Raw genomic sequence first — 18819 nt, forward strand, 5'->3', positions numbered from 1 at the left:
GAGTTAAATTGCCCAGGCTCACACAGCTAGAAAGTGGTAAAGCCAAGATTTGAGTTCATGTCTAAACAAGTCTAAAGCCTCAACTATGCTATAAACTGCCCGGGGAGAAGACTCTGGAGTCATTACAAGGGAAGACTCAGTTATCCATTCCTTCCATCAACCTCCAGATGAGTACAAAAGAGGAGAGAGAATGCCTTCTTCAATCCAGTTGTGATCAGAGGGTGAAGTCCTTCCCCCACAGATTTTGGCACAACACTGAGATGCCCCAGATGCCTACTTCTGCAAATCCTAGACAGTGTTCTGTTACTGCCTTTGCCCACACTCCTCTCCTCCTCTGATCTTGACTGCTCAGTTGTGGTGTTCCTGATAGAGTGCAGGCCTGAAAGTGACCAGTCAAGGAGCTTTCTGGCCTCTTCTTCAGGGCCATACTCACAGTTGCCACCGAGGGCCCACTGGATCAGCACTAAAGCAATCCTGCCCTTCCTTCCTTGCATTCACCGCTCTTGCTTTTGGCAATGCTACTACCTTTTTCAACTTTTTAGTTGATGTCAAATATGGTTGCCAGCACTTGGGCTGCCATGGTTCCTTTTTCTTCGAGAGAGGTAGACCCCAGGGCACACACCTGGATCATGTCATTTCTCACCTCACTTCTCAGCTTGGAGAACAGGGACCTCTGGGTCACAGCTTTTCCACATTCTAATATGAGATTTCAACCTGCCCCTCTCAGTAGGGTGGGTGGAGGCTGGAACAAGGATTTTGATGGCCTGTGAAAATATGTAAGGTAGGGCTTGCCTTCTCAAATTAGAGCTTACTTGACTCCAAGCAAGCTTAGGGAAAGCATTTTACAGGTGTCTTCTCACTTCCAGAGACTGAGACTCTACTTCCTTTACTGCTTCCTCTCCACTCTCCCTACTCAGCCAATAGTTCAACATTCCACCATAAAGGAGATGCCCTTTTCTCAAACAATTAGCCCAGGCCTATGGTCCCTGCTTTCTAGGGCACCAGGTACCTAAGGATGTTGTCTGTAATTGTCCCCTTTGTGCTACAAACTCAAATTTTTGAATTGGCTCTCAAGTCTCACCAGCTCGCTGGCTCCACTTGGCAAAAAGCAATGGTTATCTTCTCCTCTGTGTCTTTTTGACATAGCACAGATCTCAAGTCCTCAAAACTGGCATCAGTTTATAAAAGGCCTTGGTGGTAGTCGGCAGCACATGCTAAAACAGAACTCTGAGCCAGGCAGACTGCCAGTCTCCCAAAGTTCACGTAAGAGGCAGGGCATGTGAGTGAAGTTTGCTCGGGTGAAAACTCCTTTGTATGTTTGCTTTTGGGGGGTCTTCTAGGAAGGGCAGCTTTATTTTGATATGCAATGTGGTTGTGCCCCAAGCATAAGTCTTCCTTGCTGCCAGGCCATGGTATTTTGTGTCTGCCTTCTTTTCTTCTTCAACTCCTCAGGCCTTTGCACGGCCCTTTCCAATGTGTGCTCCAATTCTGACCTAATCACTCTGAGTCACTTGTTGAAGTGTTTTGCAATCTTTGAACAGTCCTTCCACCAGCTCCTGTAGTGGTTGCTGAATCCCCCAAATGTTTTTAAATGTTGGCTCCTTGCCATTCAGTGATCTTTCCAGAGTCTGTGCCTAGCCCCTGTCGTGATTTTATATGTCCGACATATTTTATTGACGTCTGGCAGGACTGGCATTTGTCAAGGGTCAGTTTTAGGCTGTGTTTCCCAGGCAATCCAGTAATATAAGGAGCCATTGTTCCTCTCCTCCAAAGCTCTGCCAGACATAATTATGCCATCTCAACAAATAAGCACCGCCAGGTGATTCATATCACCAAGTGCTTTTTCCATCAAACTCCTGAAGGTGTCTGGGGCTCCAAAGATTTGTGGGGCAGCCTTTCAAATAGGTAAAACCCCACAGGGCAGATGAAAGCTGTCTTTTCTTTGCCCCAGTCAGTCATAGGCTTCAACAATAGCACTTCTCAGACACAGCACTGGAAATTACTAGTTCCCTACCAGGCAGTCTAGAGGTTAATCTGGACACAGAACTGTCTCTGTAAGGTGGAGAAAGAGAACAGAACATTGAGATCCCTCCTGTACTGAGTCTGCCCTCTCCTATCATGAGGTTTCCTTCTTTCCCTTTACATATTTGTTTATTCAGCTAGACAGTAGTTCTTAACCCTGACTGCCTATTATAATATATGGAGTTTGTTATAAAACATCTATCCCTGGGCCCCACCCATCCCTAGAGATCCTAACATTTTCTAAACACCTACCCTAAGCTAGGTCCTGTGCCCTACCCTAGGAGTAGAGGCAATTCAGTCATAGTCCCTGCCTCCATGTAGTTCATAGTTGACGGGCAGAGACAGATAAATTAAAAAGTATAATTCAGTGAGAAAATATGGTGTAACTCCATGTTCTTTTCTTTCTTTTTTTATTAGTCACTTACACCTGAGAGTGAATGAGTTTATCAGATTCTTCCTGAGAACAGATTTTTCAGAAACATGGAGTGCTTCACGAATTTGCATGTCATCCTTCTGGAGGAGCCATGCTAATCTTCTCTGTATCCTTCCAATTTTAGTATATGTGCTGCCAAAGCGAGCACTCCATGTTCTTTTCTTAATCTAGCTTGTTTCTCATAAAACTGTGCCAGCACGAGTAAGGTAAACCTGGATTTGTTCAAGTCCTAGTACATAGGAGGAAGAGGCTTTCTTGGGTTCTTGGGTGACATAAGTTGAGAATTTTTTAAAAATAGTAAAATGTGTATGACTGTCCATAGAAATTTTATTTGTAGTAGCCCCAAACTGGAAACAGCCCAGATGTCCTTCCACAGATGAATGGTTAAACAAACTGGTACATCCATACCTTGGAATACTACTTAGCAAGAAAAAGGAATGAACAATTGATACATGTGACAACCTAGATGAATCTCCTACAGTTATGCGCAGTGGAAAAGGCTAATCCCAAAAGGTTACATACTATGTGATTCTGTTTATATTACATTCTTAAACTGATAAAATTAAGAGATAGAAGAATGTTTAGTGGTTGCGGGAGTTAGGGAATCGGAGAGGGAGGTAGGCTGTGAAAGGGCAACATGAGGGATCCTGTGGTGATGGAAATGTTCTATATCTTGATTGCGGTGGTGGTGATGCAAGGCTATCCATATGATAAAATTATATAGAACTAAACGCACATCCCCACACGCACCCAGACACAAGTGAGTGCATGTATAACTGGTGAAATCTGAATAAGCACTGCGGATTGTACCTATGTCAATCTCTTGGGTTTAATATTGTACTATAGTTATATAAGATGCTAACATTGGGGGATACTGAGGAAAGGGTGCATAGGACTTCCCTTTACATTTCTTGTAACTTTCTTTGAATGTACAATTATTTCAAAAAAATAATAGTTCAAGAAATTGCTAACCAGAAATAAAAAGGATTAAAAATGTTAGACACATTTATAAATACAAAGCCCTAAGTAGCTACATTAGGAGAAGCAGGGAATATAGTTATTCTTTAATGTTATAAGAAGACAAACAGTCCTCAGGGAATGCTAAATTTAAAACATAGGTAAGTTTAATTGTTTTTTTCCAATTAAAAGAGAATGTTTCTTGTGGAAATTTAGAAAATGTACTGAAAAAAGTTCATTAATAATTCCATCATTGGGGCCAGCCTGGTAGCACAGTGGTTAAGTTCGCATGTTCGGCTTTGGAAGCCCGGAGTTTGCTGGTTCGGATCCCGGGTGCAGACATGGCACCACTTGGCAAGCCATGCTGTGGTAGGCATCCCACATATAAAAAGAAAAAGTAGAGGAAGATGGGCATGGATGTTAGCTCAGGGCAAGTCTTCCTCAGCAAAAAAGAGGAGGATTGGCAGCAGATGTTAGCTCAGGGCTAATCTTCCTCAAAAAAAAAAAAAAGAAAATCCCATCATTTGGAGATGCTATTTTTTTCAACATTTAGGGTATATCTTTTCAATCTTTTTTCTATGTATAAAATTAAAAGAAAAATTTTCAAACCCAGCAATAGATAGATTTTTCCTGTCTTTGAAGAATCTTGTATTAATATGACTTTAATGTATATACAGTATTCCATCATATGGATGCAGAATGAATTATTTACCTGATCCTCTATTTTGGATATTGAGATTGTTTTCAAGTTTTTGGTATAATAAATAATGCTGCAGTACACATTATTGCACTTGCATCTTTGTATTTATCTCTGATTGCTTCTTTAGTATAAATTCTTAGGAGCAAAATTACTGGGTCAAAGATTATGTAAATTTTTAAAGCTTTTGCTATATTTGGATAAATTGCTTGCCAGAAAGTTTGTATGAATGTTCCACCTCTGTTTTTCCCAGAGCACATTCTTTGTTGCTGATGTTAGCCACTGGGTAGTAGGCTGGATAGACTCACTGTGGCTGTTCTTCTGTTCCTTCGTACAGTGTTATAGGATCTAGCACAATGCCGGGTACACACTAGGCCCTCAAAAATATTTGCTGATTTAATATCCTTCATAATATATTCTTTGAAACTCTTATCTGGGGCTGGTGGGATACAAAATCATCAAAATAGTGTGCTTCCACCTCAAATTATATCACTGGCGTCAAGTAAAGAGTAAGGCCTTGAGGGAATAGGACAGGTACATTTTAGTAAAGAGGAAGGACTTGGGAAAAGTCTGGAGGTTCTAAACTAGGAAGCGGAAACCATCTGAGGTTTCTGGGAGCAGAGTGAAGGGATCTGAAATGCTGGGGTTTGCTGGGAAGGGAGGCAGTGTCTGGGGCATCAACGTAATTGTTGGGAGGGTGGGAGAGAGGAAAGCTCTTGCCTGCTACCTGCTTCCTGCTATGACCCTCCTTTAAGCACCCAGGATGTTGATCGACCTGGTGGCCTATATGTAAAACATCAGTGTGCAAACTTCTCCCAGCAGAAGTCTGGGCATAATTATACTGAGTTGTGCTTTTATTTTTTATTTGGGGGTTACAGGTTTCATCTGTCTTTCGAAGTTTCCCCCTTTGTGTCCTGCATGTGGCTATTATTAGTCAAGTGAAACCAGTGGCTAGAGGTCTGGGCTTCCCATCATTGCTGCTCCTTCTACCGTCTGCCTTAAATACAAACAGGGTAGATGACCACACAAGCCCCAGGGCTCTCTGGGAGGAGCCCACCATGGTTTCAGAAAATAACAGGCCACAGCCAGCTCTGTTTAATCACCAGAGGTGATTAAATAATACAAATATGTGGACACTCAAAAAATTATATCAGACTCTTCCTGGATGACTTTAAGTCGTCTCATTTAATCTTTCCAACAACCTGGTAAGATAGATCCTTATTATTACCATTTTACAGTTGAGGAAATGGACTTAATGAACTTACCTGGATCACCTGGCTAGTGTGTTACAAATCAAGGATTTGAAATCCCATCTATCTGATTCTGAACACATGCTCCTAACCGCTGCCTGATTTAAAGCACACAGGGTGATATGCTCTTCCTGAATCTATTTCCTGCATTGTATTTAAATTAGATTCTGCATTTTCTTAGATTCCACCATGAGATTCAATCCTTTGGGTCATGAAGCCTTTTCCTACCCAGAGATCCTTTTCTAACAAGTATCTATCCAAAGGAGCAGCAGTGGCTTAAGCACATCAGATAATATTTGAGTGGAGGAAAATGGGCTATTAGCTACGTCCCCCAAACAAAGGACATGGACAATTAATTCAGTTTCCTCAAGGTAATCAGTTTTGGAGAATCAGGGACACAAAGGCCCAAAGAAGGATAGATTAGGTCAGGTATAAATTTTGTGTTGGTACTCTCGGAGGTTTGCTACCATTTAGAAAGCCATCCTTTTGGGGCCTCCTCCACTGTTTTTGTATTCCAGATGATGTTACTAGCATGTAAGGTAAACAATACATTTTAATTCTCAGAGCCCCCTGACTCAGCCTTCTGTAGTTTTTCTTGCCTCCTCGAAAATTCCCTTTAGTTTTCAAGACTATAGGAAGATTCAGTCATGATCATATATCATGAGGCAGTTTTTTCCCCAGCAGGCTGAGACAGCATGCTGTCACAGGCCCTTTGATAGTCTGGTTTCAGTGTACATTTTAGTAGGTCCTTGTTCAGATTAATCGACAATCTGTAAGATGTAACAATAACATTATTGAGTGCATATTATATTCCAGACACTGTACTAAGCGCTTTTCATGAATCATCTCATTAAAGTCTCATGAGTTTGAGAACAAACTGTCCCAGAAAGGCTAACTTGTTCAAAGTCACAAAGATAGTAGCAGACTGAGGATTTAGGTCTAGTCTAACTTCAGAGTCTCACCATCATGCCTGGTGGTAGCTATAGTTAGATAATAATAATTGATCTAAATATAGATATAGGGGCTCTGAAAAAAGATGGTAAGGTATTTACTGACTAACAATGTGATCTGTGCCGCCATTTTGCTTAAAGCTGGTTCCTGGAGGGATAGCTATCAATGAAAAAGCATATTAATAATAACACTAATTTAATAATAAATTATTAAATAGCAATACTAATTATTACTGTTACTGTTATTTTCATCTGTAGCCGTAGCTAACATCTCCATCATTCAATCAAAAAATATTTCCCTTCCTGTATGTCCAGCTTTGGGCAAAGTTCTGGGGATATAAAAGTAAGCAAAAAATACATGTTCCATGATTTCTTGGTGCTTACAGTTTAGTGGCAGGAATAAACATTAAACAATCACACTAATGGCTATGTAATTACAGAGATAAGTGATCAGAAGGGAAAGAACATGGTTCTCTGTTGGCAAATGACGAAAGAACCCTAAATAGATGGTGGGCTTGGATCGGAGAAGGCCTCTCTGAAGCAGTAGAGGTAAGGGTGAGTTGGAATGAACTAGACGAGTAGGGGGCTGGAGTTGGGAGCTGAAATGCACATCTCAGGGAGGGGAACAGCATTAGTGTATGTCTTAAGGATTTGGTCTCTATCCTAAGAGCACTGAGAAGTCACTGAAAGGTTTTAAGAAAGGTGTGCCATGATCAGATTTACATTTTATAGTAAGATCATTTGAGTTGCTGCAGGGATAAGGGATTAGAGGGGAGCAAAACGTGGAAGTCAGGGGACCAGTTAGCAATAGTCCAGGCTAGAGATAGTGACTTAGACCGAGGTGGTGGCAGTGGAGATGGAAGTGAATTTTGGAGGTGACAAATTTTTTGGAGTTGGTGCTGATAGAACTCGGTGATAGATTCAATAAGGAAGTGCGGGATGGGAGAGGGCAGTGGTGTCCTTTAATCTTTACAGCCACCCTTCAAGGGAGGGGTTTCTTTTTCCTTGTTTGACAAATAAGGAAACGGACTTCCCATTGCTTTAGCATAAAGTCTACAGGCTTCATAGGGCCCTTGAGACACTATATAATCTAGGCTCTGTTGACTAACATATCCTGGTCTCCCTTCTGCCACGATCCCCCTAGTTCTCTGTGGTCTAGCTGCAGTGGCCTTTTAGTTTCTTGCTATGCCAAGCTCCTTCTAGTCTTAGAGCCCTTTCACATGCTGTCTGCTTGACCTGAAATGCTTTTCTCCTCTTCTTTGCCTGGTTCATGCTTCCTTGGGAAAACCTTTTCTGACCTACCAGACTGGGTTAGGCCTTCAGGTTATGTGCTCCCATAGCACTCTGCACTTTTGCACTTACTACAGTTGTACAGGCCTACCTCGGAGATATTGTGGGTTCAGTTCCAGACCACTGCAATAAAGCGGATATTGCAATAAAGTGAGTCAAATGAACTTTTTGGTTTCCCAGTGCATTTAAAAGTTATATTTACACTATACTGTAGTCTTTTAAGTGTGCAATAAATAGCATTATGTCCAAAAAAAGAACATATCTTGGTTTAAAAATGCATATATTTGTTGAATGAATGAATGAAGCTTATAGATGCTGAGTTAACTTGTCTACTGTTAAACAGTAAGTGACTGATCCAAGACTTGAACTAACTCTAGTAACAGCAGAACCCAAGTTCTAACCACCATGCTAGACTGTTACTATTCATGTTTGCAACTGAAACATGTCAAAGGCCATACAGCAATTTCTAGAGAACTTAGAATCAGTTTTCTTTTTCCTCCCTTCCCTTCCCCTCCTCTTCCTTCCTTCCTCCTTCCCTTCTTACTTCTCTGCCTGTCTGCCTTCATCTTTCTCTATCTTTCTTTTATAAGATTTGGAAGGGCTACTAGAGGTCTTGTCCAACCTGCACATTTTATAAAAGACAAAACTGAAGGTAGACCAATTTGCCTGCCCAAAGGCTATAGTTATTGGCAGACCTAATAGATAACTTTAGCTTTTATGGTGGGCATCATTCTAGCAAAATCAATGGAGATCTAATTTATTTCAATCTTGTTTATCCGATATCCGTTTGTTATAACCAGGTTAGTTTCATCAGTGACCTGGGCACATGTTTTGCTCATTTCTACCTCAGTACATGACCCACACTGGTCTCTTTGCCTGGGATTTATTCCTTCTTTCCAACCTGTTTCTTTTACTCATCTTTCAAGCCCCAGCTCAGTTCTCACCTCCTCCATGCAGACTTCCCTGCCCATTCTGGCTCATTGTAAAGTCATATAGCAGTCTCTATAACTCATTTGGCCTGGATTCACACACTGACATGTATTTTCATTTAAATGTTCTCAGGTGTGTTTTTTCTTCCCTGTAGGCTGCCCTCCCCACAAGCTCATCAAAGGCAGGAACCATATCACATAGTGTGCCTCTTTTGTACTCCTTTTTATTCCCAGAAAAGCTTTAGATACTTAGTAGACACTCAAAGAATAGTTCTTGAATGAATGAATGAATAAATGATGTAAGCAAGAAAAAAAATGGAATGGTAAACTCTGCCATCTGGTGGCTATTAGTCTTTAGTGTTGCAATTTTCACTGCATGTTTTAGTGTTGAAATGAGAAAGGTGGCACACGGTAATAAACAAAGGTGATGATGGTGAAGTGGGGAAGGTTTCTTTTTCTTTTGCTCAATGTACCAGTGGCGTGGCTACTGAAATGTTTTATAAGAGAAAGCAGAGGTGGAGGGAAACCAAAAACTAAACTAACCATGTCCCTAAGGACTGGACACAGAGCTGGGGAGTACTGATTGTGTTTCCTCAGGTACAATCCCTGCTTTGAAAGGGACAAGTAAAAGAAGCCATCCCAACAAGTTCAGCAGTCCAGAGCTCTGATCAGATGACCAACCTACTTATCTGGGGGGATCTATTAATAGACCTTTTACAACAGTCGTCCAGTGAAGAGAATCTTTCCCTTTGTGTTAATGGTCCTAGGATTGTCTTAGTTTTGTTGAGCAACTGTGTGCGGATCACACAGCCTCTGTTGTCTCAGTTTTACCAGTTAATTTACTTCTTGATTTACTTCCAGGTCTGTTGTGAGACTCTATGAGACCACAGGTATGAAGATCCTTAGAAAAATTTTTAAAAAGTGCTGTATGTGTTTAACATTTCCATAAAAGAAAGGTAATGTTTATACTTTCCATTTCAACAGCACCTAAATATTTATAAAGTACCTTTACAGCTATTGTCTATTTTCAGTCTCACAGCAACCTTAGGAGACAGGCAGGCAGGCCTTATTACCCTCAATTCACACATGAAGCTTAGGGATTCATATTCAGAGGTAATAAACATACACTGAGGACCTGTTACATGCCAGGCATACTGATAGGTGCTTTCATATGTTAGAGAAGTGAAGTTAGTTGCCCAAGATCACCTGGGTTGGTAAGTGGCAGAATCTACACTCCCACCCAGGTCATCTGACTTCGCAACCCAGTGCTCAACTACTACTGTCTTTAGGTTGGTCTAATTCCTCTCCTGGGGCCATCTGCATTTGATTTTTCTCTCTCTTTTGTGAAATTAAATATTTTGTTGCCTGTTAAAAATCTTTAAGGTCTCAAGAGCAAGTGCACCAAAAAGCACTTGGTGTAGGTTACAAACCCTTACTAATGCAGTGGTTCTCAGCCCTGGCTGTACATTAACATCACCTGAGGAGTTACAAAAATTACCCATGTCATGGCCCCACAGAGGAGTAATTAAGTCAGAGTTTCTGGGGGTGGATCCCAGGAAAAAGTCTTTTTTTCTTTTTTGAAGCTAATCCTAAGGTGCAGCCAAGGTGGAGAACCACCCTGCTCTAGCAGAATGGTCAGTGACCCAACATTCTAACAGTCAATCAACTTTCTCAGAGACTGGTCCCAGCAAACATCAAGAGCATTCAACGAGGGGCCGGCCTGGTGGCGTAGTGGTTAAGTGCACACGTTCCACTTTGGCGGCCTGGGGTTCGCTGGTTCGGATCCCCGGTGCGGACATGGCACCGCTTGGCAAAAGCCATGCTGTGGTAGGCGTCCCACATATAAAGTAGAGGAAGATGGCCACGGATGTTAGCTCAGGGCTAATCTTCCTCAAAAAAAAAAAAAGAGCATTCAATGAGGAAGAGGGAAGAGGAGTAAAGAAACACCTTGGAAATGTCACTGTTGAATTCGATTTTAGTAGTGCATGCAAACTGAACAGCAGTGACAGAGGTAAATCATTGGAGCTAAAGAAGAAACAGGAAAGAGAAGGACATGGATCCCACTTTGAGGTAGAGAGAGGGTTGGCAGACACATCATTCTCACTCCATAAGAGCAGACATTATAAGCCCCTATTCATCCATCCATCCATTAATCCATCCCTCCCTCCATCCCTCCCTTCATCTATCCATCCAGTATTTACTGAACATCTACTATGTTGCAGTCACTATTCTAGGTAGTGGGGATACAGCAGTGAACAAGCCAGATATAGACTTTAGACTCATGGAACTTTCATGCTAGTTGTGGGTTTAGGGGAATGGTTCAGCCACGATGTCCTCGTGACCTTGAACATCACTACATAGGCCACATAGCCAAGGCTCAACCACGGTCTGACTCAAGTCTTGGAGGAGTGCCTGTAATCCTCTCTGAAACATGGCAACATAAGCAATATTGTGAGGAGCTGTTACAGGACCATTTCTCATCTACCTCCTTATCTTGTGGGAGGCTGCCATGAGGCAGTTTCTTGTTGGCCTCCCTGGTCCTGGTGAGGCATAGAACTTTCCACCATCACACAAACACTCCCCTGAAGTATAGCAGCAGTAATAAATTGCTTGGCTGTAACTTAGAGTTGGCTCTTCTGCAACAGAGTGACCCACTACTCATGTCATCAGTCATCTGGCCCCTCCAATTCAATCATTCTGTGGGACTAGGGACATCGGGTGCCGACACCATGATGATCTTGCTTTTGCTGCCTGTGTAAGTAAAAACTGTATCCATTTGGGCTCATTATCTTCTTATTGGCTGGATCTATGGAAATGTAGTAAGCCAACCTAGCAGCTGCCAATACACTGCTGCTTAAGGACTGCTTGACCACTAGACAGTAGGGACAGACCCATGCCAATTAGACTGAAAAACAAAATTATTACAAGTTGTGATAAATACAGTGAACCCTGAAGTGTCAGCTGTATGTGAGCTTAGAAATCACCTAAACACTGGGGAGAAGGGACAGGGCTTACTTACAGATGAAGAAATGTAGAAATGTAGAAAAAATGAGAAATATACAAAATCACCATTAGACAAATACCATAATAATTGTTGTGGACAAGATGCATGCTGAAATCAGTGGGCTAAAGTTTGAGAAGAAATAGGATATTTGTTTAGTCTCAAAGTATCTCCCCCAAGATATTTGTTAATTACAAGGGGAAAAATAGTAACTTTACAGTGGAGAAACCAAGTCCCCTCTGTTTGAGAGGGACCATATGGGAGTCAGGTAACTAATGGAGTCCTGGCCCAGGAATAGGTCACTGTGGGTCTGCTGGGTCTATGGACCTACCTGATGGTCATTTTCCTAGTTCCAGGCTCTATAGAAAAACTTAACATCTGTTGTAAACACCCTCCTAGGATGGATCCTAGAAGCATGGGAAACATGATGGCTGACACTAAGTTGGGTAGAAATGCCTGAATTGCCATGACAGACTGGATTATAAGGCTCAGGGAGGTGGGCATGCTGGAGTGGATACGTTACATGAGGCCATAAGATCCACTGGAGGATTATGTTGCACAGAAGGGCTCAGGGAACACACACTTGGTTCACCAAGGCCATGAGGACTGTGCTGGTGAGAGGGGGATCAGCATCACTAAGAAGTTCATGTGGCTCTCCTCTTCAGGCCAGGGCAGAGAGTAGGAGGAGCAATCACAGAGCTGGGCTCATAACCAGCAATGGGGATGATGGGGAAACCAAAGTAATAGAGGCCGGGTGGTTATGCTCAACTGCCAGAAGCTAGGTGGATGCAACAGTCATAATAAGGAGCTAGGTCAGAGTGGCAGCCAAGGGGACCTGACCCAGTGGGAGTTATGGAGGCAGTTAATAGAATATGATATCCTTAGGGGCAAAATAGATGGGCAGACAATAAGGACACTGCTCTGTCTGCAAAATTGAAAGCAATCAAGCTTGAATGATCAGGAGGCTGAGAGGAGTTGCTCCAATACAAAGTCATGACCTCTTGCTGTGTTTCTGGACATAAGCCAGTTTTCAGACCTGGAACCCATGGACTAAATGGAGGTCCAAGTCCCCAGGGAGGAAGGATCCAGCAATACCAATGCAAGGTGTATACCACCACAATACATATACTACAAGTATATGTAGTAATGATTCCTCCAGTCTTTTCCCAAAGGGACCCATGTTTATTTACTTGGGTAACTGTCCACTGGAGAAAGGAAACTCAAACGTTTTTACAACTGTTAGACTGACAGGCATGAGAGTACAAAAAGCTTTTTTCTCAAGGTTGTGGGGTGGGGATACTCTATAGTGCAATTTATATTCCAGAGGATCTCTGTGGGATCAGACTGAGGCTACTCTCCAGCTAAGACCAAATTCTTGCTTAGCTTTTCCCCCTGGCCCTATACTACTTGCCGTAGTCTCTTCTCCTGAGAGCACCTCCCCAGTAAATCATGTGCACAAGAATTCTTGTCTCAGATCCTGCTTCTGGCAAACCCAGCCTAAGACAAACAAACTGTGTCCATTCATACATGAAACATTCATAATACTCCACAGTATGGTTGTATCCTGGTACATTTAACCCCTCTCCAAGTGATGGACATTTGGGATTTATCTAGTCTTTTTCTGTTACAAACAATGCTTCAGTGAACATCCTTGCATCTGACTCTTTATGTCCCATATGTCTTCAAACCTCTTTATATAACTTGTCTTCAGAAATGCTTATCTAGGATTCAGGTAGTCCCAAGAGGGCTATGAATATTAGTTTTGTGGACTATGGCTGTATTCCAGGAAACTAATTACCTAAGGTAAATCATAAAAGAGTCCATGAATTATGGAGCTACACAGAGGTATTCACAAAGGGTCACAGATTAGGGAAATGGAAAGGGTGAAGGATGTTTGGAGAAATAAGTTGAGTTAGAATAGTCCAGATAAGCTTTGAGGAAGTGGTTAGATTTAAGTAGCATTTAGGAGTATTTTTACTAGAAGAAAATTAGAATATCGAGGTTAGGTAGGGTTAAGTGGCAAACACTGGTTAGAATGTTCTGGTTAATTAGGAGACTGAAGAGATGAGGCAAGGGACTAAAGTGAGGATCTTAAAGTGCGATATTGGAAATTACAATCAAAATGGCTAAACTCACCACGTGCACCTAGGAATGAACTATTAATGAATACAAATGCCTAAGAATCACTTGTCTTGAACTCATTTCCTGTAGTGCTTTTCTGAAAGAACACTGTGCTCCTTTCTAAGCCTATTTTATTTGTTTTTATCATCATTCCTCCCTCACTTCCTGTCTTCATTGCCAAGATCCAGGTGGTAAACACAGGCAAGAGAACATGTCATGGATCATAACTGGACAAGCTGCGTGACTCAGGAGACTGAACAAAGGTTGGGTCACAGGAATTCTGCACTGGCTGTGCTCTTACACAAATGGGTCACCTGGCCTGTTTTTTAAAAATGTATCCGTTAATATGACAATGTGCATTTTGTGATTGTTCCATTCTGGCATGCTGCTTTTACTCCCATTATACTACTGTTTTCATTCTGACTTGCATTATAGTTAAAATATTTACTATTTTGAGGTCACAAAATGGTGGTTTATGGGACATCTCTGGCCCATAGATATGCTTAATTAAGCTAACACATGTTCACATTAAAAAAATAGTTGCCAATATTTCAAAAATAGGAGAGTTCATACAAAAATATGGATTCCTGACTTCTGAAACAACAATCTGGCACACAGGGCTCTCATTTCCTCATAACGACAACTGACTGGAACTGAGCAGTGGCTGCCCTTATTGTCAACTTGACATTGAATCTGAAAGTTGGTTACCATATTTCATGGAACTGGCATTGTTGTTCTTCCTTCAGTGACATTAAGAAGAAAGTGAAATATTTTTCTATATCCAGTTTCTATAAAAATTGGGAAAACAAAAGCTAGACTGAGAGAGAGGACTGTTGTGATTCAAGAATTAAAGGATAGAGGTGGGTTGAAGAACGGGTTAGGCTAGGAATGGAGAGCTTGGACAAAACCGTGGAGATGGCAGAGGGAGGGAGTAGAGGAGGCAGTTGGGTCACTCCCCTTCCCGGGCTTTTCACGGGGGAATCCACTCCTAGGGCATATTGTACTGTTTCTTTGCCTTCAACTGAAATTTTCATTTAGAGTCTCCATTATACCAGGAACAAAGGAGACATAGCCTCTGCTCTCATGGAGCTCACAGTTGAGTAGGGGAGCCAGACATTAGTAAATAGCTATGAAGGAAAATAAGAGGGTGCTAAGGAAACAAACACTAAAGAAATTTTTCCTCAGGGTTCATCCATGTCACAAATGGCAGAATGTCCTTTCTCATGGCTGAGTAATATTCCATTGTGTATACATATACCATATCTTCTTTATCCATGAGCACATTATGTTAAGTGAGATAGACAGAGAAAGACAAATACTGTATGATCTCACTCATATGTGAAATCTAAAAAAGGTAAACTCGTAAAAATAGAGTAAAATGGTGGTTAGCAGGGGCTGGGGGTGAGGGGACAGGACAGATGTTGTTTAAGGGCACAAACTTGCAACGGGTAGTAAATAAACCCTAGAAATCTAATGTACAGTATAGTGAATATCGACAGCAATATTGTACTATAATCATCAAACTTGCAGAGAGACTGAACTTAATTATTCCAACCATTTAAAAGAAATGATATTATGTGACATGATATAGGTGCTAATTATCGCTACAATGGCATCATATTACAATATATACGTGTATCAAATCAACATGTTGTATACCTTAAATTTATACAGTGTTATAGGTCAAATATATTTCAGTTAAAAAGAAAAGAAATTTTTCCTAATCAGAGTAAGGTTTCCCTGTGGAAGTAACACTAAAACTGGGGCCTGAAGAATAAATGGAGTTAGTTAGCAAAGAGGAGGAGGTAGAGCTTTGCAGACAGAGGGAACAGCATGTGCAAATACCACAAAACAGGTGGGAGTTTGGCACCCCTGAAGACCTGACAGAAGGTCAAGTGGCTTTTGTTGGAGAGTAGGGAGGAGAGTGGCTGGGAATGAGGCTGGAAGCTTGACAAAGTCAGTGCACAGCCTTGAAAGCTGTGGGAGGGAGTCTGGATCTTATCTTCAGAGCAGCGAGAGTTACCAACAGATTTTAAGCAAAATGCACCATGATACGAATTTTGTTTTAACTCTTGCTTCACCTGCCCAGTAGTGAGTTCTTGTCCACAGAAGGCTTATCATTCTCATTGTTTTCTATGGTTAAATCAGATAAAGATTTTTCCCATAAAGGATCTTTTAAGTTTTTCATTCAGAAATAATCATTGCAGTACAAATCTCTGACTACTGTGGAAAATGTCTTTTAGGATATATAAAACAAGTCTAGAAAAAAAATGCACTCTTTTCTGGCTTGCTGGCCATATTGAAACCAATGGGAATAGGGAGGGGTGTATTTTCCAATCATGCCAATTAATTTTAAAATTTAAAGGAATACAAACAAAATCATTTTATTAATTCAGTCCTGCTCATCTGACCTTGGATATATTTTTCCTATATATCTCTGCCATTCCTGCTTCACCAGCAACTGCCCTTTTCAGACCCTTGATATCCACATGTGAATTGTGGTCTCCTCACTATGCTCTGTGCCAACCTTCCAAACATTACATGCTTGAGCTGGAAACCATCATTGTCATCTTTCCCTGCCAGCAGGCCTGCCTATCCCATCGCCATGTCACTCTGAAGTTCAAAAAGCCCTAATAGCTCTCCCATTGCCTACAGCAGGGTTTCTAAAGTGTGGCCCATGACTCTGCTCAAATCTATGTATTTGCTTTTATATGCATAAAACATCTCTGGAAGGATACACAAGGAACTGATAACACTGCCTTCAGGGAGGGGAATAAGTGGCTGGGGGCGGTAGTGGGAAGGAGATTTTTCTTTATATAATCCTTTGTACTTTTTGAATTTGAAATCTGTGATTTTAGTATTTTTTTTAACTTAAGAAGTATGGTTCATGAGTATGTTTGTTTTCTAGGGCCGTAATAACAAAATACCACAGACTGAGTGGCTTAAACAACAGAAATTTATATTCTCACAGTTTTGGAGGCCAGAGGTCCAAAATCAAGGTGTCAGCAGGTTTGGTTTTTTTTCTGAGGCCTCTCTCCTTGGCTTGCAGATGGCCGTCTTCTTGCTGTGTCTTCATATGGCTTTCCCTCTGTGCATGCATATCCCTGGTGTCTTTTTTGTGTGTCCAAATTTCCACTTCTGATAAGGACACTAGTCAGATTGGATTAGGGTCCACTCTAACTGCCTCATTTTAACTTAATCACTCCTTTAAAGGCCCTGTCTCCAAATATAGTTACATTCTGAGGTACTAGGGGTTAGGGCTTCAACATAGGAATTTGGGGGGGAGGGGCACAATTCAGCCCATAACAATGAACTAGATGCACTAGAAACATCTCTAGTGCTTGTTAAGAATGTTAAGAATCCTGTGCTCCATCTCAGATCCACTGATTCACAGTCTACTTGTCATGAGTCTGAGGACACATAGGTTCAACTCCAGAAACCCTCAGATTGGCAGGACTTCACCTTTTTCTCCTCAGAGTACATATGTCTGAGGGGAAGTCATGCTTCTCCCTTTAGTTCCTATCAATCCTTGGAGGGAGGAATTCCATTCCTTCATTCTGCTCCTATTAACCTCTTGGCACAGGTCAGGCTCTGTTATGCACACTACCTCTGCTTTGTAACCCTGGACATATGCCCCATCCAGCTTCTGCAACAGCAGAAGGTATGTACTTCCGTCCACTCTGTTTCAGTTGCTTTAAACGGACCTCACATTTTTATATATGTGGGAACATCAACAATAATAGTAATAGAAATACTATCAACATTTATTGAATGCTACTGTGTTTTAGGAATTATATTAAACATTTTATATTATCTCATTTAATCTTTACAGCAAAGCTATGGAGTTAGTTATAGTCATCTCCATTTTACAGATGAGAAACAGGATCAGAAAGGTTAAGTAACTTGGTGAAGATAGCATAACTAGTAAATTGCAGACTCTGGGCTCTAACACAGGTCTGTATATCTGTAAAGTCCATGTTTTTCTACTATAGTGGGGATTTTTGCCTCTAGGTTCATGAGGAATATTGGTGTGTAATTTTCTTTTCTTGTACTATTTCAGTCTGGTTCTGCTATTGGGGTAATGCTGGCCTCATAAAATGCATTGGGAATGCATTTTATGCATTTGCTCCTCTACTGTTTTCTGATAGAGATTATGTGGAATTGAAGTTATTTATTCTTTAAATGTTTAGTAGTGAAACCATCTGGGCCTAGCGATTTCTTTTTTGGCAGATTTTAAAAATATGACTTCATTGTCTTTAATAGTTATATAGGAATATTCAGATTATTTCATCTTAGATGAGTTTTCATAGTTTGTGATTTTTGAGAAATTAGTACATTACAGTCCTGTGTCACTTAATGACGGGGATTCATTCTGAAAAATGTGTTGTTAGGCGGTTTTGTCGTTGTGTGAACATCATAGAGTGTACTTACACAAATGTAGTTGGTATAACCCACTACACACCTAGGCTCTATGGTACTAATCTTATGGGACCATCGTCGTATATGTAGTCCATTGTTGAGCAAAACATCATTATGTGTTGCATGGCTGTACATCTAAGTTATCAAATTTATGTGAATAGAGTTGTTTGTAGTATTCCCTTATTTTCCTTCTAATGTCAGAGACATTTCTACTGATAATCTCTCTTTCATTTCTGGTATTGGTAATTTGTGTCTTGTCTTCCTTCCTTTATCAGAATTTGTCAGGTTTATTGATTTTATTGATCTTTTCAAATAATTTGCTTTTATTTTTGTTTATCTTCTCTATTGTTTTCTGTTTTCAATTTCATTAGTTTTTTCTTATCTTTATTATTTCCTCCTTCTGCTTACTTTGGGTTTATTTCATTCTTATTTTTCTAGTTTCTTGAGGTGGGAACTTAGATTATTGATTTGAAACTTTTCTTCTTTTTTAATATAAACATTCAGTGCTATAAATTTCCCTCTAAGGATTGCTTTAGCTGCTTCCCACAATGTTGATGTTTTACTTTAATATTCATTGTTTTTTTTTGAGGAAGATTAGCCCTGAGCTAGCTGCTGCCAATCCTCCTCTTTTTGCTGAGGAAGACTGGCCCTGAGCTCACATCTGTGCCCATCTTCCTCTACTTTATATGTGGGATGCCTACGACAGCATGGCTTGGCAAGTGGTGCCATGTCTGCACCCGGGATCCAAAC

General features: G+C 41.0%; 1 non-coding gene across 1 annotated transcript; it reads right to left on the minus strand.

Moving 5' to 3' along the window:
* Positions 1 to 2496: 2496 nt before the first annotated feature.
* LOC123282753 (U6 spliceosomal RNA) lies at positions 2497 to 2603 on the minus strand. The gene has a single exon (XR_006522994.1). It is a non-coding gene; the product is annotated as a U6 spliceosomal RNA (small nuclear RNA).
* Between the last annotated feature and the right edge of the window lie 16216 nt (positions 2604 to 18819).

The sequence above is a fragment of the Equus asinus genome, chromosome X, assembly GCF_041296235.1.
Source record: "Equus asinus isolate D_3611 breed Donkey chromosome X, EquAss-T2T_v2, whole genome shotgun sequence".
Classification (NCBI taxonomy): Eukaryota; Metazoa; Chordata; class Mammalia; order Perissodactyla; family Equidae; genus Equus; species Equus asinus.